At 39.4% G+C, this 26,253-nt stretch overlaps 1 protein-coding gene across 3 annotated transcripts in view; it reads right to left on the minus strand.

The window, feature by feature from the left end:
- Window positions 1–26,253, minus strand: part of BCAS4 (breast carcinoma amplified sequence 4) — a 963,459-nt gene that overhangs the window by 243,663 nt on the left and 693,543 nt on the right. The window lies entirely within an intron of this gene.

The following is a 26,253-nucleotide window of genomic DNA, read 5'->3' on the forward strand; positions in this document are numbered from 1 at the left end:
CTATCTATAAAATAAATGAGATACATTTATATTAGTGTGAGAAAAAACATTTGAAAATAGGTACGCTTATTATCTATAGAGATATGGCACAAGTGTTTGGATTTAGCCAGACGAAGTGCATTTCAAATTTGGAAAAGTTTCCTGGATGAGACAAAGGTTAAATTTATCTTTAACTCTACTGCTGCTACATATATAATATAAAGAGGATTTTATTTCATTATTGAAATATTGTATTATTGAAACAAATGGGCAGGGCTGTTGTATTGTCCTAGTGTCTAACATCCTGTCATGATGGCATTACCGTGTAAGAGAGCTATGATGGTAAGTACAGAATATCCAAAGTGACAAGCTAAACACAGACGATTACCAGGGGAATCCAGACAAGGACCCCTTGGTCACTGTTCTCAGAGAGGCACAGCTGCACCTCACTGATGATGGCCAACAAAGGCTGAAACACGTGTATGGGGTTGCTGTCGGTACTCTTGTTCAGAGGAGAATTGCCTAGCATTTCGGTGCTGGACTGCCCCTGGGCAGGACAAAGGCTGTTATGAGGGGACATTTCTCCTCTGTGAAAGGGACAGTGAGCTAAAGACTTGGTTGAGACTCTCCCAGGGGCCATCCATCCAAGAAGAGGTAATTGGGCCGTGTTTGTGCTGGTAGAGACTCCCAGACCCCCCTTTGTTTTGCATATAAATGTTAATTAGTGTAGAGTAACACAAACATCGTCCACAATCCCTCTGCTCTGACAAAGTCATACTCCATGCCACGTCTCTATTGAAACATGTTAGTAGGAGACATCTGAGAATCCCAGTATCCAACATATGCCTTTCAACACACATATTCTACAGAAATCCTGCAACATGTTTCACATCACTGTCCTAAGGAACAATGATCCATCTCTTGCTATGACTGGTGGCAATGCTTATGTGCTTGCTTATGGTATAACAAGCAGTGATATATGGCTTGTGAGCCCAGTGTACACAGAGAACATGACGCTGCCTTACAAACACTACATACTAACGGCTTCTATGTAAACAGAAGGCATACAATCTCAAGAAGGCAGGCAGTATCAAGCAAGTATGTAAGAGAGATGAATGCCTGATGTAGCAAGGAGAGATTGCGCAAGAAGCAAGCAATATATATATTTTCAAGAAAAAACTTTAGTTGCAGGGACGTTAAGGTGAGAAATTAATGCAACAAAACCCCTGAACTTCAGCTAAAGCCACCTTAACTTTGCGCCCCCTGTTGAGCAATGTATGACCACAATGATGACATCACAGATCACTAAAGTTGTTACCTTGAATGTCAAGGGTTTTGTAATTCCATACATAATTGACATTAATAATACACACAATTGGGTATGCAGTGATAAATTCGCTGCAAAAATGACGCCTGTACAAAATATTGCAGCAAAAATGCTGTGGTTTGACCCGTTGAAGGTGTACCCCATTACACCATTTAAGGGGAGCGGGAGTTGTGGGGGTGTCCCCAGCTCCCCTTAAATGGTATAATGGGTCCAGGGGCATCAGGGGTGTCCCCCGCAACCTTTACATGGATTGCAGCGGCAAAACCACAGCCTTTCTGCTGCAATATTTTGTGTCCACAGGCATTTTTGCCACAATTTTAACACATGGAACCGACAATTGAGCTAATGAAAACGATGTATCATGTGTAGAAAGTAACTTAAAAAGAAATTGCGCAACAACATTCCCCCAAATAAACCTGTTCTTAAAAAACTGCATATTTAATGAACTTTTTAAAGTCTTTACATTTATATGTACTGTTGATAAATAGAAAGTTATTAAAGTGGTATAATAACTGTGTCCAAAGACTACACTCAATGTATCCTTTTACAAGACTACTACCTACATATATATGTGCATGTTCATTTTTTTTAAATGGTTTTATAGCCGCGGCTACCAAGGATGCATGCGTGGCTAAATGTGGCAACGACTGGGGAGTTTTACCCACAGCTTCCACATAGGATAACCGCGGCTATAATGAAATACATAAGCATATTTCGTTTTTTTTTTAACAGACACTGTATTGAAAAGATCAATTAAGGGTCTTTGATCCATATATACAGTATGTGCATTTATTGTCGATTTTTATAACTGAAAAGTTGGTCTTGAAAAGGACCATTTTGGGCGGGTAAGGAAAAAGAGGTAGGAACTTGGAGGGGGAAAAACACTAGGATTCATACATATAACAAAAGGTTAAAGAACATTTATTTTTTTCTGCATGTTATACTTTGTACATTTTTTTTCTAAAGAATGTGGGTGGGGGGAAATGGACACTTAAAAATATACCTAGCATTGGCAATTTGCCGTATGTTCTAAAAGTACCTTGCCCAAAGTGTCTAGGGTGCCACCTCCCACCTCGATCAAGCTGGGACAAGTTTTGCACATCACAATAAAATTAGAAAGATCAGGTGCAGGCAGGATGAACTGAGGTTGGGTGTTAATTGGTGAAAAATAGCTGGTAATTGTATTGGAAATCTGTGGCGCAGATGATAAATACTGCAGTGCTGTTCTTGCTCCATGTGCTTTGACCTTATGTTTCACATGAGCCTTCCAATATGATTTATCCACTTCATCCCAATGAACACAGATAAGATGTTGAATTAACGTGGATGTCACCAAGATTTGCAACGGCTTGTGTGAAGGTCCCCTCCGCAAAACTTTACCACAGAAATAGCACATTACATCCTCAATCTCTTTTTTGCTGTGTTGGTTCTTTACGTGGAAATATTGCCAACTATCAACAATGGTTTTTTGTGCACATTGCTTCTTCTGTGGGGGTAAAGCTGAAGTCACCCACACCAACTCATCATCACTGCTGGTCGTAGTCATTTTCAAATGCAGGACCGTGAAGGAAAAATAAAAACTGTAAAAATACACACCACAATAAGGACTTTAAAAAAATAACAAGCTAAAATAACAAGAAATGACAAACTACAAAGCACAAGACAAAGGAGAAAGGTATAGGAAGTGGGAGGTAAAAAAGAATGGATAAATCAAGGTACTGCTTTTAAAAGTACACCCAACAAGAGAAAAAGCAGGAAACAGGAAAGAGTTGATTAGGAGAGGACTATAACCGTGGTTATGTGATATAGCAAACCAGAATGTTTTTTCCGTACGTGCGGGTTCGCCCAAGCGCAATGACGTGTTTGCGCCAAAATTATTAACCAATCGCATAAATTAATGAGAAGACGTGTCTGCATGTGGCGGTAGCCATGCCGAGGGAAGGCCCAATCACTTTGAAAGCTGTGTTCACGAGGCTATGTGGCATTGCGCCTCTTTTCCACAGCCAATCGGATCACGGGCTGTGCTCCCCCCGCTTAGCCACGTCAACAAACAGCCCAATTACACCCTGCACTATATGGAAATCTGTGCATGCAACATCACCCAATGGAACGTCGCGCTTCATCGATGCGTCCAGCTCTCTTTGCGCCTTTAGCACCAATCAATCATATCACGCACTGCAGCTGCATGTCCCCACAGGACTACTGGCCACGTCAACAAAAGGGACCGATCACACGTTGCAATGAATTGATGCAGCTTAGCCCACGCCTTATGACAAAATCGGTGCGTGTGAAAGTGACCAATCAGAGGGCGCAGCAGTGTGTACCCGCGAATAATCACCCCACCCACAAAAAAATAAGTTTATATTGATCATTGCTGCTAGTGCTTGTTAGTGAAAGGTTTACCAAGTAACTACAAGAACTTTTGGTGCTTTAACCCTTTAATTGTTACTCCTTTTTACCCACTTTTACCATCATTGTATTTTCCCTTGTCTTGTCATTTGTTCAGTTTGTCTATTTTTTGTTTAACTTTTTTCTTCTTTTTTTTAAAACGTTTTCGTTTTGTGGCATTGTCTCTTTAGTTTTGTCATTTTTCTAATTTTACATTTCCTCCCCAGTTGGACATTTCAATATGTCTGACCATGAGAACAACAGCAGCAGCAATGACAATATCAACTGGGTCCCCAATCCATCGCCACCCAGGAAGAAAGCCACAGGAATCGAAACCCCGGCAGACAGTTGGTGATATTTCAACGTCAGAGACACTGCTCTAAAAAGGAGGTAGAGGATGTAGAGTGCACATTGTGCATGAAGCTCTAAGACGTGGACCATCAAATGAGCCGTTGCAAAGCATTTGAACATCAGTGATGATCAATCATCTGGTGAGAGTTCATTGGGATGATGTGGATGACACATATCGGAAAGCGCATGAACACCACAAACTTAAAATGCATGGGGCTCATGCATTGTGTGCACGGAAAACAGCACCTCCTCCAGCACCTGCATCCTCTAGTGGGACGTCACCGACAATAAATGAAGCCTCAACTTCAGCAACAGTGTCAACTGCACATGTTCCAATCTTACCGGCTACCAATGTCTCTGTTATGAGAGTTATATGTGAACTATGCCACCAAAGGGTAGCCGTGGGAGGTGCCACTACTAAGGATTGGGAGAGGTTAATATCTCAACACCAGGTCGTCCCTATTTTTTTTAAATGGCAATTCTTTTCCCTTTTTTAAAATAATAAAAAAATAAAACAAAGAAAATACCCCAAAAACTATATGTTCCTTTTTATTTTAATTCCCTTTGTTATATGTTTCATCCTTATGTGTTTTCCTTCCCTGTTCCACCCCCCTTTTTTCTTTGTCCTGAAATGGGCCTTTTAAGGGCCACCCTTTAAGTTACAAAAATAGATGAAATTGAACACAGCATGCAAAAATATATTACAATATGTATTGTAATTTATTTTATGCAGTTTGAGTGACTAAAATCACCCAACCTTTCACTTATAATCGCGACTATAATTCTGGTGGATGGGGCTGTAGCCGTGGATGTAAGCACTCAAGTCGTTGCTCAGTTTAGCAGCGCCTGCATATACCTGCATCTCATTGGCTGATGCTGTAGCTGCAGCAAGCAGCTATAAATAATAATGTTAGAAAAATATATGCATGTGTGTGTGCATACATATGTGTAATATATATATTACACAGCCACGAGTACTCCTTACTCGAACCCCTCTCATTATACACAGATTTTTTCATGAAACCTTTTGTTGGGAAAATGGCTTCCTACATTAAAGACAGCACAGAAACCATCAAGATCTTGGACGCAGTGCATCTAACCACCAACTCCATCCTCGTCACTATGGATGTAGAGGCTTTATACACCTCCATCCCACAGCTAGAAGGATTACAAGCACTGGCAACCTGCCTCGAAAGAAGAACCGACACAACCACCATAGCCACCAACTTCCTCCTGGAATGCATCCGCATTGCCATGGGAGAAAACTTTTTCCTGTTCGGACAACAAATGTATCAGCAGATAAAAGGCGTCTGCATGGGGGCAACTTTTGCTCCAGACGTTGCCAACCTGTACATGGCCCAGTACGAAGAAGATAACATCTACCACAACTACAACCCTCACAGATCGCATATCAAGATCTGGCGTCGATACATCGACGACGTACTATTGATCTGGGAAGGCAGTAAAGAATCACTAGTGGCGTTTCACCAATGGCTCAACACACAGAACACCCACATCAAGTTCACCATCGACTGGGATTATCAATCCATCAATTTTCTTGATTTGCACATCTATCGATCTGGAGAAAAGTTGAAAACAGAACTCTTTAGAAAACTACCGATAGAAACACTCTGCTACATTTCACGAGTTACCACCCACAAGGGTTGAAGTATAATCTCCCCTACAGCCAATTCCTCTGTATCCGCAGGAACTGCACCAACAAAGAGAAATTCATTCTACATGCTCAGCAACTCCAAACACGTCTAGGACAGAGGGGCTATCCTAAAAAATCCATCAGGACGGCCATGAAAACGGCAGCGAATACCGACCGCTCCGTCTGTCTAACAGCAAAAGAAAAAGATCCCATCAACAGGACCGTCTGCGTGACAACGTACAACCCAGTCAGCAACCTCATCAAGAGTACTATTAACAAACACTGGCATTTGATCAAAAACCAGGGCAGCCTAGCCAAGAAACCATTGTTCGCCTTCAAAAAGAACTAGAACCTAAGAGACACCCTTTTACATACGTTTCTAGAACCCACAAAAACAGCATCAACCCGTGGAACCTCCCACCAGTTGTAGGACACTACAGCTGCGGACACTGTGTCGCATGTCGGTACACCACCAACAGCAAAACCTTCACCCATAAGGATTTCACTTGGAAGATGAACAGTCATACCAACTGCGAGAGCAGATTTGTAGTCTACGCCATCAAATGCCCATGCGACATGGTATATATCGGCAAGACTATCAGACATGTAAAACAAAGGATTAACGAACATAGGTCCTGTATCAAGAACCAAGTGCAAGACAAACCTCTGGTTGAACATTTTGACAAAAAAGGACATAGCCACCAACAATTCTCCTGGACCGTGCTACAACAGCTCCAGCCACAACGACGTGGAGGGGATATCAATCTGGTCCTCACCAAACTGGAACAAAAATGGGTGCATAAATTGGACTCTGTATGCAACGGTTTAAACATAACAGTAGAATGGAAACACTTTTGAGACACTCCTGCCACCCAACACACATGTCAAATAGCCGTCCTTTACACTAACATGATGTGTTATTCCGACTAAATTGGAAATGTATGCATGAATAGAACTTGCACTCTCACGAATTTGTTCCATTTTGTGCTACCAGGGGACAATATTGTGGTTTGACATTGCTATTTCACTGTTAAAATGCATAGGCTAATAGCTCCCACATCAAAAACTCTTTTGCTTAAACAACCTGTGGATGAAAATGCAGTGATATTTTGTCCTTTTTATATCAGTACCATGCTAGTGCTCACACCAGCTGTCATGTTTGTGCCAGTGTTTTTAAATATTGATTGTCAACGATGCCACACTGACTGTCACCGGTTAGGTTTGACAAACGTCCACCATTGATATCTCTGCCACTTTCGACAGATACTAGGGCGTCTAGGCCCACAATGGCCAAGCGACACAGGCACCTGACATCCAGTGCACCCCCACGCGCTTTTTAATAAAACGTTAACCATGCTTTTTAAATTGTCCGGCATGGGCCATAGCTTTGCACCCCTAGGGGACCACATCTCCCATGATGCCCTGCCGCACCAGTAGTCCATACCTCTGAATACACTTCACCCCCCCACCCTCCCGCCTTCCAAGTGACACGCGATTGGGTTAGACACTGACCATGATGTGATTGGTTTGCTCGGCCGCCTCCCACACCAACCGCGCATCTCCATTGGCTGAACGTCAGCCTCTAGGAACGTTTATAGACAGAGAAGCCGGTCTCCCTCGCACAGCACCACTGTGAGCTGAGGACCCCGCGAGCACAGAAGCACCAGACGCACTGCGGTAAATTGATAGGGTCCTTAACATGTGTTACTCTATTATACGTTGCAACGCCTCCATTTAGGAGCGACTTTCACGTACGGTCTTTTTATAATTAACCACGTGCTTTCGCCCACTTAAAACTGCAATCAGACACTATCTACTAGCTTCGATTAGCTCTTCATGGCACTCGTACTCCAAGGCACCTCTAAAGTTGTTTGTAGACCCCGCCTCCAGCACCAAAATTGTGCACATGCAGCGTGCATTTTGTTCCATAGACCAGAACGCACAGTTTTCATGTTGCACCAAGCATAGGACCGGACGCTTTCAGTACCAGATATCTTAACTACCTGGAGCCATACCCACTTGTGGAACCACATCACTCCACTTACCTCCATGGATACTTCACGGCCAACCGGAACCATTCGCCGAGTTCCACATAGAATACTTCTTCACTCTATGGGCAGGTATGGACTACTACCACGGCAAATAGGGGGTACAGACCCCTGGCAGGATTCCCTCATCACTACCGAATCCACCACTAGCAGACCTCTTTGAGGATCATTTGGTCATGATCCTCCCTTGTTTTCCTCTCAGATTTGGGACCCACCCTGGCCCATTCCAGTCTGCGGGACCCTGAGAGACGTCGCCCTTCAGGACACTTCGGCCCACTCTTAAAGTGCAACTTCGCACTAGCAATCCAGCAATTATATGAGGATTGTCCACAGCATCCTACTGCTATTGCAGCAGCAGGTAAGCTGTTTTCTGAAACACCACTTGATGTATCACCACGGCACCACTCGGCCAGTATTGAATACTATCATGAACCAGTCAATTATTCTCTGAGATCCTGACAGCTTCTTTTAAACCTACAGATTCTACGGACAGCACCACAATTGGTGTCCCTCCTGACGAAGGCCAGCACATAGACAGGCTTCAATCAAGCTCTATTTTGGCCAAAACACACCTGTGTCGATCCCCGTGACACAACTGTAACATCCCCCTCTCGTCTATGTTTTGTAAATACTGTTGTGTACACCTTGTGTGAACCAATCCTGGGAGCATCTTAAGTCTCAGGCGCACTTCCCTTGCATAGTAGGTTTTTTCTACCTCATCTGTCTTTGGAATGTGCCTCCCTGTGGAGTTTTGACCTCAATACCTCTGAGGTCGACACTTACCCGTGTTACCATGGTTCACAATCACTCCTGTCCATTTGTTTTCTCAAAACTTTCGTGCTTATCGAAAGTAGTGTAAAGTAAATTGTATAATCAACACAAAATGCTCTGAGTCATTGTGAAATAAACATACACACACAGAACAACTTTATGGCTTGTAGGATCTTTTACTCCTGATTATTTTCTTCTTGTTTTTTAAAAAATGACCAAAAAGTAGGTCACAAAAAATTAGTGATAACTATGTTCAGTCCGCGGACACACTTCCCTGTTCGCTCTGCGGACAGTGTCCTGATTGGCCAATCGGCTTGCATCATGTCCGCGGACATGCAACGTGTTCGCTGATTGGACGGTGAAGAGTGTGAAGTGCGTCAGATTTTTGGAAATGCCCACCAACTTGGATTCGCGGACGTCCGCGGACAGTGCAGTGAAACTGGGTGGAAAAATACTATTTAGTAAAGTGTCTTGGTGTGTAAGACTGTTTGGGGATGGTGGGTGAGTAACAGATGGGTTAAATGTTGTATTTATTTAGGTGGCAGGCACTGCTGTTGTGTTTGTTCTGACCGCGGACATTACGGGTGTCCTGAAATGTTCATAAATAAAGGAAATGGTGTGTCCTGAGGACACTAAGCCTGTCCGTATGGTTCGTAGGCAAGTTGAAACTGTTCTAAGAAAACATCAAGTGTCCTGGGATGTTCATAAATAAACAAAATGGGGGTGTTCTGAGGACGCTATGAAATTGTTCTAAGAACACATCAAGTGTCCTGGGATGTTCGTAAATAAACAAAATGGGGGTGTTCTGAGGACGCTAGAACTGTCCGAATTGTTCACAAGCTAGCTGAAACTGTCCTAAGAACACACGCGGTCTCCTGAAATGTTCGTAAATAAACGAAATGGGTGTGTCCTGAGGATGCTATGACTGTCCATATTGTTCGCAGGCAAGTTGAAACTGTTCTAAGAATACAGGCGATGTCCTGAAATGTTCGTAAATAAACGAAATGGCGGTGTCCTGAGGACGCTGTCCGTATTGTTCGTAGGCAAGTTGAAATTGTTCTAAGAACATGTGTCCTGGGATGTTCGTAAGTAAACGAAATGGGGGTGTCCTGAGGATGCTATACCTGTCCGTAGTGTTTGTGGGCAAGTTGAAACTGTTCTAAGAACACTCATCATGTTCGCGGACATTAAAAGTGCCCATATGGCATAGTTAAAATGTTTGACTGAGGGAGTGATATGCTGTGGTGGTTGTGGCCAGGGCATAGAGTCTTGGGAGCATGGCCGTATGGCCATGCTCCCAAGACTCTATGCCCTGGCCACAAACACCACAGCATATCACACCCATAGTGGCTTATCCAGTCTTGGGTGCATGGACAAGACCAAATTTATAAGCACCGAAGTTATAAGCTATTATGGGTGTGGTATGCTGCGGGGGTTGTGGCCAGGGCCTAGAGTCTTGGGTGCATGGTCAAGACCAAATTTATAAACACTGAAGTTATAAGTCACTATGGGTGTGATTTGCTGCGATGGTTATACTTATTATAATATACTTACTGTTTGGTTTAGTAACTGGAGTACATGTATTCCTTGTTAATTTCTGTGATAAAAGAAAAGATCATGTTAGTATTGGTAGTTTGTAACGACTTATATCATTGAATAATCAACATTTTTTTGTTTGACCCTCATATTTAGTAGATTACAAACCAGTGTACTGTGCAATTTGCTCAGTTTCTGTGTTTGTTGCTAAAATCATTGGGTCTGTGGGAAAAAAAATCCTTGTTGGATTAAAAAAAAACATTTTTTTGTTATGCTACAGTCTATTCGTTTGTTTGTTTTTAGTGTTCACTTGTTGTTCTGGCTAATGTTCTATATGTTGGCTTGTTGCAGATTTTTGGAGCAGTTAGATATCTGTTGACATATTGCAACTGTCTATTTTTTGTTATAATGAAGTGGTATTGATTTATCTGTTTGGATATTGTAAAATTTTGGGGCAGTTAGATACCAGTTGGCATATTCTAACTGTTTATTTTGTTATATAATTTAGTGGTATTCATTTATCTGTTTAGTTGTTGTAGAATATTGGGGCAGTTAGATACCTGTGGTCATATTCTAACTGTCTATTTTTTGCTATAATGAAGTGGTATTGATTTATTTGTTTAGTTATTTTAAAATCTTGGGGCAGTTAGATACCAGTCGGCGTATTCGAACTGTCTATTTTATGATATAATTTAGTGGTATTCATTTATGTGTTTAGTTGTTGTAGAATCTTGGGGGAGTTAGACAGCTGTTGGCATATTCTAACAGTTTATAGTTTTTTAATAGAAGTTTTGTTAATGTTTAAGTACAGTATAGTTAATACATTTTGGTTTTAAGAAGATTAAATAAGCGTTTGTAAGATTTGCTGGTAATCTCTGCTTTAGAGTAACAGTACTATCATTACATTCGAACCATCCACATTTTTTTTAATATATGCAGTATAGTGACCTGTATTGGTTGTGGCTCCTGTGTGGTAGATTATACCTATTGTTGTGAAAGTTTTCTTATCAAGTGATACTTGACCATGTGTGAATCCAGTTAGCTTGCAGATGTTTTTGGTACCATCTGCATTGTAACGTAGAAGCATTAGTATTACGTATTTACTATGTGTTTGTATCAGTAAGGTGGAGCGATTATCCAAATTGCAGGTAGTACATAATCTACCATGGTTTGCATTTTGTACAAGTTGCTGAAATGGAACAGATTCACAATTAGGTATTGATACATACACGAAGCACTCATTGGGGATTTGTTCGTGTGTCACATTGTTGCAGATGGTGCATGTATGTTTCCACATGTATGAAATCTGGAAGATTTCATTTATAGGTATGTTTTTGTTTTCCAGTACTTGTAGTAAGTACATTAGAAATTCTTGTGGATCTTCCTGTGAGTTTATAGTGAATTTCACCATTCCAGCACAGTAGTCCAATTGTTGTCTTATTCCATAAACACTATACGTGTTGTCAGGATTGTTTGTTGCGTTTCTATGAAGTACTAACATTTGCAAACACAATTGGTCTGTACTGTGTAAGTAAATGTTGTCAACAATTGGTGGTAATTGAAATAGAATATTCATTGCTACATTTGCGTAGCAACTTACGCCAATTACATTTGAAAGTTTAAATGGACCAGGTAGTTCTGTATCTGAGTGATTTATTTTGAGTTTGTCTTCCTTTTTTGAAGAAGTACCTGGTTTACTTTCCCTAATAGTTTCTTTTTTGTTTGTGGTACTTGATGAAGTATTCATTTTTTTTACTGTCTTTGGAGGATTTGCAGTGACATCCTGTTGCATTTCTGTTTGATTTAGTTTTCTTTTACAACATTTTACTTTTTGTGGAACAGGATATGTTTTTAGATGGGGGGTGTATAGTGAACGAAGTCTATTGTATTCTAAAATGCAAGCAATATCAGCCTTTACTTTACTTGCATCAAAGTTGATTAGAAATAGACCGTCGGGTGTACGTAAGCGTGATAGTGCTATGTAGCTCATGCCTTCTTTAAAGACTGTGTTACCAATGTCTATCAATGCTTTGTCTAGGGTAAGACCTTGTGATTTATGAATGGTGACTGCATATGCAAGAGTTAGAGAAAATTGTTCTCTGCGTACATACAGTGATTGAAGAGAAGGAATCAAGCTGTTGAGCATCCTATCCTTTTCACTTCTGAAAGTTTGTCAAAGAGAATATTGACAAACTGAATGTTGTTGTCACGTGGGTATGTTTGAAAGCCAACAACTGTACCCAGTGCTCCATTAACTAGTCCTTGATACACGTCAAGGTTACGTTTAAGCATTACTCTGCAATTTACGGATAATTTCAATATTTTTTCCAATCCAGCTGTGTTGGAGATTGAATTTTCTAAGCTATTTAGTCTTGTTGTGGCTTGTTCACACATGGGTAGTGTCATACCATGTATGTCTAGTTTGTCTGTGGCGCTAATTTCAATTATTGGTTGCATTTCATTTTTTAACATTGTTTCATTGAATTTGAAACAGCTTGTAAGAGTTGGCATTAAGGCCATATAATTGACATTTTTGTGGGCTAATTGTTCCATAACATCCGTAGCACATGCATTATCGCCATAAAGTGCATGAATGTGCCGGTTTTCAATATTACTTGTGCTTCTTGAGATAGTATACCAACTCTAATACTTTTTAAGATGTTGGCATAAGTGAGATCTGCAGATTGCCGCATGTTTTCTTAAATTCTCTGTATTGGAAATGTTGCCAAAGGTTGACATTTCCTATGCTGCCAACAGTTTTACGGCAGAGTTTGTGTCCTAAGGTTTTAAAAATAGGCTCACCTTTCACTGGTGTCAATTGAAGAAGATCTCCAAAAACAATAATGTGTTTCCCTCCAAAGAGCTCTTCGTAGTTTGTTTTGAGTACTTCTTGCTATCTGAGGTGAATCAAAGCCAACATTAGGTTGGAGACCATGATCACTTCATCCTTTAGTAGCATTTTAATTTGTTTTAATACTCTGCGTAGTTCCAATGCAGCTTCTGTAGAAAGTTTGTAATAGTCTAATTTGTTTTGGTGTTCTACTGGCAGGAGTAGTAATCGGTGTAAAGTGATACCGCCTATGTTGTAAGCAGCTAAACCTGTGGGGGCAGCGACAACAGCTGACAGTTTGTTGTTTGTTAATTGTTGAAGGAATTTGCTGATGATTTTGATTAAGAATGTTTTGCCAGAACCAGCTTCACCACTGACGTACAGTAGTATAGGTTTGTAATTTTGGCAGTTGCATTCTTTGATTTCATGTTGTACACCATGTGCAATTTCTTTTGTTACTTCTTAAAAAATGCTACGTTGCTCATTGTTTAGTTTTGATTGTAGTATAGTTAAGTCTTCTTTATCTTCATACTGACACATGGTGTTTTCTACTTCTGTCATACCTAATTCTGCCTCATTTGTTATTAGTGGCTGTCCCAGTGGTTCTTGGCTTCTTGTTACAGAAGGTTGACTACTGTCAGGAGTGTCCTTATCTAGTTGGGCCTGGAGTTCTTCTTCGTGTTGCTGTTCATTGTGCAACATTGTTTTGTAGTGTGTAAAGTTTACATCGGTTATAGTGCTTTCATTTGCTTTGAAAGCGTCTTCGTAGGAGTCATAGTTATCTAGTATTTCTTCTTCTTTTCTCCATGGTTTAAAGAGTTGTAGCAGGGACGTGTAATATAGTTCTTTATGTTGAGGAGTCTTTAATGACAATTTGATATGATTAATTAAATTTGGTTTGGTGAGTTTTACTAAGCTGCCTTCACAATTTGACACGCTGTATCTACCTTTTTTTTCATCGGGTTTTATATTATTTTTGTATGTGATGTTTTGGGATATGTGGTATAGACACGTGGTTTCCAAAGTGGTACTTCTGTTTGGGTAGTATGTGTCCAGCAAATTGTTTTTTAAAATGTCTTGGCTGTTGGGATCATGTTTGGCTATTGTTTCTATATCGTCTGATTTCAGAACTCTTTTTCTAGATTTAGCAGGACCAAGACTTAGCCATACTATATTTTCAGATTTTCCATGCAAAGCAGTACCGGTTAAACGATCTGCTGCTTCATAGGAGCCACATTCTCTATGGGAGAGCCTTTTTATGCCCAAGCTGTATAATTTCTGAGACAGTGTTTTGTCTGATGACAGGTCATTCCAGAGGTCTTGAAGCTCTGTTTTTACTGCTTTGGTTAAGTAGGCTGTAACATATCGTGCAACTACAGTGGAATTGTCTGCAACATACTGCACATCTATGTTTGCATTCCATAAGTGGGCAATGATTGCATTGTAATCATTGATATATTTTTCTTCTTCTGTTCTTTTTATGTAATATGTATTTTTAGGTGATTTACCTTTAACACTATGTCTAACTGAAGACATGAAGTTGTTTACTTGACCTGTTTTTGTAACTGGTCTAAGGAAACCAAAGTGGCATTTGGTGTAGTATTTCCCTTTGTTTTTGTATTTGCGACAACAATATTTGCCACATTTGTGTCTTTGAAATTGTAAAATTTGTGCATGAAGATCACTATTTGTTGCTTCCGATGGAATTTCACAAGTGACATGTTTTTCGATAAACTGTAACACAGTGGAATCATTGTCTTGACCAAATTTAGGAGCATCGTTAATCCATAAAAGCATGTGGATATGTGGTGCTCCTCTGGCTTGGTATTCTTTTCTCCAAAAGAATTGTTGCACTTCTCCGAGGGGAGGAACAATTTTATTACAAATAAAGTGTAGCATAGCAATGAAGTGATGGTGAAAATATCTTGAAACATTAACAGGATGTAGAGAACAAAGTTCTCCAGGTGTTAGTATATCTATGTTTGTTTTGTTTTTGTTTGATATGCGTAGGAAATAATGTAAATCTTCCCATGCATATTCTGCACAACTTCATGTAACAAACCAAGTGGGTGGGCCAAGGTTTCTTATTATACAACGTACATCTCCATGACGTCGGAACCAGTACTCTTTAGTACCACACATATTTGCTAATAGATTTGTAATACTTGATTGTAAAACCTCATCTTTTTGTTACACTTTTTCTATTAATTGTGTAGCTGACATATTTTGAAAGTGGGTTCCTGATTTTATTGTGTGTGCAACTCCGTAACATAGAGTTGCTTGTTCACTTTCAAAGAGTAGGTGGAATATGTATTCCACATTTTGTCTAAATCTGGGATTTTAAGAAAACATCCGTAACGAGCGGTATTCTGATGCTGTTATTTGAATAGGTCTATCATCGTACCTTCCTCCTTTGCCAGTAGGAAAGAGTAGAGGAAAAGCACGTGCTTCTATACTTTTTTCCCATATGCTGATTGGTGATCCTTTTGTTTGTCGCATTTGGTACGTTTCTAGTGCATCTTCTACGGTGTCAATAGAGTGCAATGGATGAATTGTATAATGGTCTAAAGTATTGGATACTGTAGCAGGATCTAGAAGCTCAAATTGACCAACTTCTGGTGACTCTTGAATTATTTCAGTGGTTTCCTTCAAGTTTTCTTCAATATTAATTTCTTTGTAGTATTCATTATTGTCTTTTAGATATTGCAAGGCTTGTCTAACTTTATGTAAATCTACCAGCTGTTGCCAATTTTTTTGTCTTTTGTAGGTACACCATTTACTAAGATAATTAAAGATTGCTCCATTGGACGTTGCACTCCCAGAGTGTGCACATTTTGTTTTAGATCTAATGGTAAATACACTACTTTTCCACTAATGCCTTTCACCAATTCAGAGGGAGATAATTTTGTTGTTTTTGGTTGAAGGCGTATTATTGCTTGAAAGGGGTGCACTGTTTGAATTATGATGCTCTCATATAAATTGAGATGTTGTAGAGGTTTTGGTAGTGGAAATAATTCCAAATTATTTGTGATAGCACGTGAAGGAGTTTGATTGTTGTCAAGTTTTGTAGTGCAGTAACTGCAAAGTATTAAGGGGTCAGTTATTTCGTATTTGTTTTCTGCTATAAGGTAGAGAGCTAATTCAAACAATTTAGAATGTTCATTGTCTTCTATTTTGTATGTTAGGTCTACAGTTTTTGTGTTACTTTTATAAAAAGTTCTGCGGCAACATACACACACATGGTTTGGTACTACAGCAGATGTACTTTTAAATTTCAGTATTTCTTTTTTGTATGTGTGTAGTAGAAGGTTGCCATGCATAGAATTGTTGCTAATTTATTTTAAAGCTATTTCATTCTGTAAGTGGCTTTCACTTCCAAAATATTTTTTCTGGATATAGTCAATTTCTTCAAGTAGGTCTTTTACATGTACCGTGTGGAAGAATGTTATTTAAATTGGCTAGTGCTAAAGCAGGACTTTTAGCATAGTACAGTTTATAGACTAGATTTCTTCTAGTTGAATGATGTGTTGATATCATTTTGATATGATGGAAGGTGGTTTTGCAAGTAGGTCCTGAAATGCAGGCCAATGAATGTCCTTGTAGTCCTGTGTACTTGCGCACTGGACAGGTATCCATATTTTGCAGTAGTTTAATTTTGATTTTGTCTTTCACATACTGATTGAGGAATTGGCGTAAAGACTTGAAAGATTTTTTGGGAATGTTACACATTGACGTGCATGGCCATTTGTATACTAGACGTTTTGATTCAGTTGAATGGAGAGGTAATTCTACGTTTTCTGGGGATATTTTTGTAAGCAGTATTTCTTGTTCCATTATGGTAATAACTTTTTCATAACCTCGTCCACTGCTATGTATGGCAATTGTATTTGTTTGCTTTTGTTTGTATGCTTCTTCATTAAAATATGGTTCTGTACTTCTAGTGTGACTCCACTCACCTCCACAGATATTTAAGAAGTTATTTCTGTTGACATTTCGTTTATTGGGAAGTCTTTTTTGTAATTTAGTCAGTAGTTTTGTTAGTGGTTTCATTTTGTTTAACACTAAAATAAATAACTTTCTTTTGAGAAGGATTGCACTGTCTATCAAAGCTTCTAAGATTAATTTCCTACGGTAGGTTTTAAGGGTTGTGCATGATTTCTCTCATGTTTTTATAAGATTTTGAAGGACTCTGTGGCGGAAGATTTTTGCTAAAATACTTTTTTTGGTATGCTTACTTGGCACTATATCAAGATTTATAGGAGCAGTTTAGTAGTGGTAGCTGAATTCTTGTTAATTGTTTTCTGTTTCGTTTTACATTTTGATAGAGGAGGCAAAGTTTCTGTACTTGAAGCTTGTTTTGTTTCGCTAAATGACTGTATTAGCTGTTTTGTTTGAACTTTTTTTACAAATTCTGCTAGAGATCGATGCTTATTTTGGACACTTCTATTTTCATTTGCTCTACTTCAGCGTTGCTTTCTACAGACTTGATTTTTGGTAGGCATTCTTTACGATCCGTTGAAAAAAATAAAGAAGGTATGGGTTGGGGTGTTTTGCAATGTATGTGTGCTGTGTGCATGAGTGTGAGTATGATGATAGAGATGTATGTGATGGTGTGTGATTGTGCATTGGCAACTACAACTAGTTGGGATGGGTATTCTTGAATTTATGTGCTACTAAACTGGGGTTGAGATGACAGTAGAAAGTAAGCTAGTGGTGTGGGGAAGCACAAATAATAAACAATTGTTTGTTCTATAATATCAAAATTCTAGGGGCTGGGTTGTATCATTTGTGCGCCGGAAAATGGGAATTTGTGTGCCATTCTGCCTGTAAATTTCTGTTTAACAAATAGGGATTTGTGGACAGAATGGTGCACAATCTCTGTTTCTAGGCACAGAATTAGCATGAATTAACCCTACAGTGTGTTTGAATAATAGTACAAATATTATGGTGGTATATAACTTACTTTTATTGTGGAATGAGCAGGTTTCTTCTTAGTTGTTGTTTGTACTTCAAATTCTGCTACTGCTTTTCAGGAGAGTAGTTTTCACTGCAATTGTAAAGGAAACAAATTAGTAATTTTGTTTGCATATAGCACTGATGTTAATTTAGATATTGATTTTTATGTTTTTGTACAAGTATTGTTGTTTGATATTTGAACATCGTGTGTGCATGCAATTTTGTTTGACTATGTGCACTTTTTATATTTTACTTTAATTATGTTAGTTCAACATGCTTTGCAAATGTGTGTGTAAAAAGAAATTAAATAGCAGATAGGTTTGGAAGTGACAGTTGATTATAGCAGATGGGAAAAATGACAGTAAATTCATTGTATAGGTTATACAAGCTAAAAGTCAATTAATCTGTTTATATGAATGTATAAGAATTGTACATGTAATATAAAGAAAATATGCATACCTGTAGTTTGTGTTCATGCATATGGATATGCATGCAGCTGCAAGTAGAAATCTTGGAGACTTGTACAGTATTTCTTGTAGAAGGCGCTTTCCAATGATATGACACTTCTACTCAGAGTGATTAACAGTACATTTTAAGTGCTGATCTATGATGATGCAGTTAGATGTAGAGGTCTTGGATGTGATTGGTGGATGGTCGTGTGACTGCTTAGCTATATCCAATGAGGGAATGGCACAGAAAGTGAAATGAAAATGGTAGAAGGACTGTCCATGTTACGATATGTCCGCGGACATGGCGGTAGTCCACGGACATCGCTTGTTACATCCGGGGATTTTGGGGTGGGGAGGTATGCAAATGAGAATGAGCAGAGCAAGGGATTGGTCAGTAAAGTTTAGTGGGTGTGTTGTGCCAGGAGAGAGTTTGTCTGATACTCTTTTTCCTGAGAGAAGAACAGATAGCTTTGGCTGTGTGTTTCAGAAAACAGATTGTTTGGATTTTGGGAGACTTGTGGATACATTGGTTGAAGGTGCATGCAGAAAGCTGTGGAGTAGCTGTAGATCTTGGATTCCCACATGTGGAAGTGCACTGGCATGGAGTACGTGGAATGAAGTGATTGGACTTGCTACCTCTCTGTGCTACTTTGGAGACAGAGCATCCTCCAGACATAATTGTAATTCATTGTGGAGGGAACAGTTTAGGATATGTGTCTGGAATTTCTTTGCAATTTGCAATGAAAGAAGGACTTGGGAAGGTCATGGACATGTTTCCAAATTCTCAAGTCATTTTTTCTCAGATTGCTCAGAGACAAATGTGGCTGCGTTCTTCTTCATTTGGTCCACAAATGGAGAAAGCAAGGCGCAATGTCAATAAGGCTGTTTGTGCCCTTCTAAGAGATGTTGGCATGTCCTCTTTTCACAATGAAAATATTATGTTTCGTAGTACATACATTTTTCGCAGAGATGGAGTCCATTTTACTTATGCTGGCAATCAGATTTTTCTGAGAAATGTACAAAATGCTATGCAACCTTTTTTGGAATTACAGCATCCATTTTGTAGTAGGTGTTGACCATTTCAAGTTTTTCAAACACAAACAAACACCACCAAAAGGCTCTTTTCAGAGCCACCACTTCCTCCCAGACAAAAATGCAATGGTTATGATAGGGCAGCATCCCGAAATTGTAGATGTTCGTGGACTGTCCACGGACCTCTAAAAAATACACAAGGCCCTGCTCCATTTATTTTCCACTTCTATTTTTAAACTGTGAAAGGCGGCTCTGAAAAGAGCCTTTTTTTGATTTATTTTTTTAATATTGTTTTTTTTTTTACACATTACACACTAGGAGAGGAGGGAAAAGGAGGGTAACGGGGGACACCAACCACGGGGATAAGAAAGGGCAGGTGGAGAGAGGAAGATGTAGGGTGGGTCTTACTTAGGTAGTGAGCAGATCTTCTCGTGCTCTGAGACCAGAGCCTCAAAAGCACTTCAAAGTCTCTCCCCCCTGCAGAGTACTGCATCACAGTACATACACACAACTGTGACCCTCGAAAGGTATGGGTCATCAGCATTGCGAATGGCCTGTGAGGCAGCTGGCGGAATACGCTGTCTCACAGGAGTGTTCCTTGTGGTGACCAGATCGGAAACGGAGGATGTAGTAGAGGAAGTCAACCTACTACGCTCTTCGCAAGGTACAACCTTGCGAATGGCCCCAGTGTGGAACGACCTTAGGTGTCGCTTCATAGTAGTCGTACCAAAGCAGTACGAACCAGGCCTCCCGTGACTGAGCACCATTTTGCACTCTTTGCAGGTGACTTGGGTCGCACGCGCCTTAGGTCCGTTACCATGAATGGTAAATAACCGCCACACCCAAGACTCACAGCGAGTGCTGGTAGTAGGGACTTCCACTACCTCATTCTCGTCATCCTCTTCATCCTCCTCTACATCCTCACTCCTGTTCCCCTCTTCAGGCCCTTGGGGAGGTGGTGGTGGTGGAGGGGTTGGGTGTGGTGCTGAGGCAGATGTAGCACCAGGTGGCAGTAGTGCAGCCATGGATGCCATGAGGTTTCAGAAATAAATCTGGAAAATTGGCAGCAGAAAGGCACTGTGTTCTGTAAGATAGCCAGAAACACAATGAGTATGAGCTCTGGGGTGTGGCCTTTTATAGGGGTGCTTGTGCGCGGTTTGCGAACACCTGCGCTGTCCACGGACAGATCGAACACCAAAAAAAGGTTCAAAAAGTCCCAAAAAGTATGTAGAAAGTCAGGATTACTGCCTGGGACTTGTGCTATGCTGATTTATTATTGAAAAATATTGTGGATTGCCTGAAAAGGTAGTTTTAAATTGTTCGGGGACACGAACAGTGTCTGCAGTCAGAACACACGCTCAGCGTGGGCGCGGTCACATGATAGCTTCAAGAACATGTCCGCGAAGGAAACCGGTGTCCGCAGGTCACCAAATGCACGGGAACTGTTTTGCGCATGCGCGTTGGTGTTCTACAGACACTGTTTGGGTCATGAAACTAATTAAAAGTGCGACACAACGAACAGTTACGAACAGGCATTTGTTCTTAGAACAGTTTCAATCCGCTTGTGAACAATACGGACAGGCATAGCGTCCTCGGGACACACCCATTTTGTTTATTTACGAACATGTCAGGACACCACGTGTGTTCTTAGAATAGTTTCAACTCGCCTGCGAACAATACGGACAGCGTCCTCAGGACACCCCCATTTTGTTTATTTACAAACATTTCAGGATATTGCCTGTGTTCTTAGAACAGTTTCAACTCGCCTGTGAACAATACGGACAGCGTCCTCAGGACACCCCCATTTTGTTTATTTACAAACATTTCAGGATATTTCCTGTGTTCTTAGAACAGTTTCAACTCACCTGTGAACAATACGGACAGACATAGTGTCCTGAGGACATCCCCATTTTGTTTATTTACGAACATTCCAGAACACTTGATGTGTTCTTAGAACAGTTTCAACCTGCCTACGAACAGCACGGACAGGTCTAGTGTCCTCAGGACACCCCCATTTTGTTTATTTACGAACTTTTCAGGACACCGCGTGTCTTAATTCGATTACGGACATCTCGGACACCGAATGTGTTCTTGGAACAGATTGGACTTGTTTGCGAACATTACAGACAGGCATAATGTTCTTAGAACATCCCCATTTTGGTTAATTGCGGATATCCCAGACATCACGTGTGTTCTTAGAACAGTTTCAACTTGCTAGCGAACAATACGGACAGGTATAGTGTTCTTAGGACACCTCCATTTTCGTTTCTTCACTGACATTCCGGACACCCGCGCTGTCCGCAGACATTTGAACTGCTTTTAAAAAATAAAAAAAAAGAAATTAATTAGGACATAATATAATAATTTTACTTTATTATATATGGATGTTAAATTATGACATAGAAGGTGAAGCAGAAACTGAGACAAACGCAGGAGAATTGGGGGTTTCAAGAGGATTCATATGAGGTGAAGAAGGGATGGAAGTCTCATCAAAACATGTTGGTTCATGGAGAGGGTTTGGTGATAATTGACTGGGATATGGTGAGGGGGGACAGGTACATGTGGGACTAGTTTTTTGTTTCAAGTGATCCTCCACAAAGTTTTTTAAATTGTTGAAATTTTCCATGAGTAGGTCCATTTTTTCTTCCATGTGCTGGAGAGTCTTATCCAATATTTGTTTTTTTTACTATTTTCAATGTTTGTATGGTCTGTACAAAAAAAAATGTATATGTTAAATGTATATAAAATACTATTTATTAATTGGTTTATATAGAAAAGTGTCTACCATTAGGTTCACTATCTTCAGACATTTCCTCATGTGGGAAATGCTCCTCTAGCCACTCCAGATTTCTAGACATTTCTGTGAGAAAAAAAAATATCACTTTTTTTGTATCTAATACAGAAAGTTTGGAAATATATGAGTAAAATGCAGTACACTTACTAGCTTCTGGTAAGGTGTGTTCTTACTGGTTTGTAGATCTGCTGTTGCTCTTAGTTGTGGAGTTTCTGTGATTGCTCCATTGGACGTTGCACTCCCATAGTGTGCACATTTTGTTTTAGATCTAATGGTAAATACACTACTTTTCCACTAATGCCTTTCACCAATTCAGAGGGAGATAATTTTGTTGTTTTTGGTTGAAGGCGTATTATTGCTTGAAAGGGGTGCACTGTTTGAATTATGATGCTCTCATATAAATTGAGATGTTGTAGAGGTTTTGGTAGTGGAAATAATTCCAAACTATTTGTGATAGCACGTGAAGGAGTTTGATTGTTGTCAAGTTTTGTAGTGCAGTAACTGCAAAGTATTAAGGGGTCAGTTATTTCGTATTTGTTTTCTGCTATAAGGTAGAGAGCTAATTCAAACAATTTAGAATGTTCATTGTCTTCTATTTTGTATGTTAGGTCTACAGTTTTTGTGTTACTTTTATAAAAAGTTCTGCGGCAACATACACACACATGGTTTGGTACTACAGCAGATGTACTTTTAAATTTCAGTATTTCTTTTTTGTATGTGTGTAGTAGAAGGTTGCCATGCATAGAATTGTTGCTAATTTATTTTAAAGCTATTTCATTCTGTAAGTGGCTTTCACTTCCAAAATATTTTTTCTGGATATAGCCAATTTCTTCAAGTAGGTCTTTTGCATGTACCGTGTGGAAGAATGTTATTTAAATTGGCTAGTGCTAAAGCAGGACTTTTAGCATAGTACAGTTTATAGACTAGATTTCTTCTAGTTGAATGATGTGTTGATATCATTTTGATATGATGGAAGGTGGTTTTGCAAGTAGGTCCTGAAATGCAGGCCAATGAATGTCCTTGTAGTCCTGTGTACTTGCGCACTGGACAGGTATCCATATTTTGCAGTAGTTTAATTTTGATTTTGTCTTTCACATACTGATTGAGGAATTGGCGTAAAGACTTGAAAGATTTTTTGGGAATGTTACACATTGACGTGCATGGCCATTTGTATACTAGACGTTTTGATTCAGTTGAATGGAGAGGTAATTCTAAGTTTTCTGGGGATATTTTTGTAAGCAGTATTTCTTGTTCCATTATGGTAATAACTTTTTCATAACCTCGTCCACTGCTATGTATGGCAATTGTATTTGTTTGCTTTTGTTTGTATGCTTCTTCATTAAAATATGGTTCTGTACTTCTAGTGTGACTCCACTCACCTCCACAGATATTTAAGAAGTTATTTCTGTTGACATTTCGTTTATTGAGAAGTCTTTTTTGTAATTTAGTCAGTAGTTTTGTTAGTGGTTTCATTTTGTTTAACACTAAAATAAATAACTTTCTTTTTGAGAAGGATTGCACTGTCTATCAAAGCTTCTAAGATTAATTTCCTACGGTAGGTTTTAAGGGTTGTGCATGATTTCTCTCATGTTTTTATAAGATTTTGAAGGACTATGTGGCGGAAGATTTTTGCTAAAATACTTTTTTTGGTATGCTTACTTGGCACTATATCAAGATTTATAGGAGCAGTTTAATAGTGGTAGCTGAATTCTTGTTAATTGTTTTCTGTTTCGTTTTACATTTTGATAGAGGAGGCAAAGTTTCTGTACTTGAAGCTTGTTTTGTTTCGCTAAATGACTGTATTAGCTGTTTTGTTTGAACTTTTTTTACAAATTCTGCTAGAGATCGATGCTTATTTTGGACACTTCTATTTTCATTTGCTCTACTTCAGCGTTGCTTTCTACAGACTTGATTTTTGGTAGGCATTCTTTACGGTCCATTGAAAAAAATAAAGAAGGTATGGGTTGGGGTGTTTTGCAATGTATGTGTGCTGTGTGCATGAGTGTGAGTATGATGATAGAGATGTATGTGATGGTGTGTGATTGTGCATTGGCAACTACAACTAGTTGGGATGGGTATTCTTGAACTTATGTGCTACTAAACTGGGGTTGAGATGACAGTAAAAAGTAAGCTAGTGGTGTGGGGAAGCACAAATAGTAAATCTAATTGTAAACAATTGTTTGTTCTATAATATCAAAATTCTAGGGGCTGGGTTGTATCATTTGTGCGCCGGAAAATGGGAATTTGTGTGCCATTCTGCCTGTAAATTTCTGTTTAACAAATAGGGATTTGTGGACAGAATGGTGCATAATCTATGTTTCTAGGCACAGAAATAGCATGAATTAACCCTACAGTGTGTTTGAATAATAGTACAAATATTATGGTGGTATATAACTTACTTTTTTTGTGGAATGAGCAGGTTTCTTCTTAGTTGTTGTTTGTACTTCAAATTCTGCTACTGCTTTTCAGGAGAGTAGTTTTCACTGCAATTGTAAAGGAAACAAATTAGTAATTTTGTTTGCATATAGCACTGATGTTAATTTAGATATTGATTTTTATGTTTTTGTACAAGTATTGTTGTTTGATATTTTAACATCGTGTGTGCATGCAATTTTGTTTGACTATGTGCACTTTTTATATTTTACTTTAATTATGTTAGTTCAACATGCTTTGCAAATGTGTGTGTAAAAAGAAATTAAATAGCAGATAGGTTTGGAAGTGACAGTTGATTATAGCAGATGGGAAAAATGACAGTAAATTCACTGTATAGGTTATACAAGCTAAAAGTCAATTAATCTGTTTATATGAATGTATAAGAATTGTACATGTAATATAAAGAAAATATGCATACCTGTAGTTTGTGTTCATGCATATGGATATGCATGCAGCTGCAAGTAGAAATCTTGGAGACTTGTACAGTATTTCTTGTAGAAGGCGCTTTCCAATGATATGACACTTCTACTCAGAGTGATTAACAGTACATTTTAAGTGCTGATCTATGATGATGCAGTTAGATGTAGAGGTCTTGGATGTGATTGGTGGATGGTCGTGTGACTGCTTAGCTATATCCAATGAGGGAATGGCACAGAAAGTGAAATGAAAATGGTAGAAGGACTGTCCATGTTACGATATGTCCGCGGACATGGCGGTAGTCCACGGACATCGCTTGTTACATCCGGGGATTTTGGGGTGGGGAGGCATGCAAATGAGAATGAGCAGAGCAAGGGATTGGTCAGTAAAGTTTAGTGGGTGTGTTGTGCCAGGAGAGAGTTTGTCTGATACTCTTTTTCCTGAGAGAAGAACAGATAGCTTTGGCTGTGTGTTTCAGAAAACAGATTGTTTGGATTTTGGGAGACTTGTGGATACATTGGTTGAAGGTGCATGCAGAAAGCTGTGGAGTAGCTGTAGATCTTGGATTCCCACATGTGGAAGTGCACTGGCATGGAGTACGTGGAATGAAGTGATTGGACTTGCTACTTCTCTGTGCTACTTTGGAGACAGAGCATCCTCCAGACATAATTGTAATTCATTGTGGAGGGAACAGTTTAGGATATGTGTCTGGAATTTCTTTGCAATTTGCAATGAAAGAAGGACTTGGGAAGGTCATGGACATGTTTCCAAATTCTCAAGTCATTTTTTCTCAGATTGCTCAGAGACAAATGTGGCTGCGTTCTTCTTCATTTGGTCCACAAATGGAGAAAGCAAGGCGCAATGTCAATAAGGCTGTTTGTGCCCTTCTAAGAGATGTTGGCATGTCCTCTTTTCACAATGAAAATATTATGTTTCGTAGTACATACATTTTTCGCAGAGATGGAGTCCATTTTACTTATGCTGGCAATCAGATTTTTCTGAGAAATGTACAAAATGCTATGCAACCTTTTTTGGAATTACAGCATCCATTTTGTAGTAGGTGTTGACCATTTCAAGTTTTTCAAACACAAACAAACACCACCAAAAGGCTCTTTTCAGAGCCACCACTTCCTCCCAGACAAAAATGCAATGGTTATGATAGGGCAGCATCCCGAAATTGTAGATGTTCGTGGACTGTCCACGGACCTCTAAAAAATACACAAGGCCCTGCTCCATTTATTTTCCACTTCTATTTTTAAACTGTGAAAGGCGGCTCTGAAAAGAGCCT

This window comes from Ambystoma mexicanum, chromosome 3p (assembly GCF_040938575.1).
Source record: "Ambystoma mexicanum isolate Mex_15411 chromosome 3p, UKY_AmexF1_1, whole genome shotgun sequence".
Taxonomy (NCBI): Eukaryota; Metazoa; Chordata; class Amphibia; order Caudata; family Ambystomatidae; genus Ambystoma; species Ambystoma mexicanum.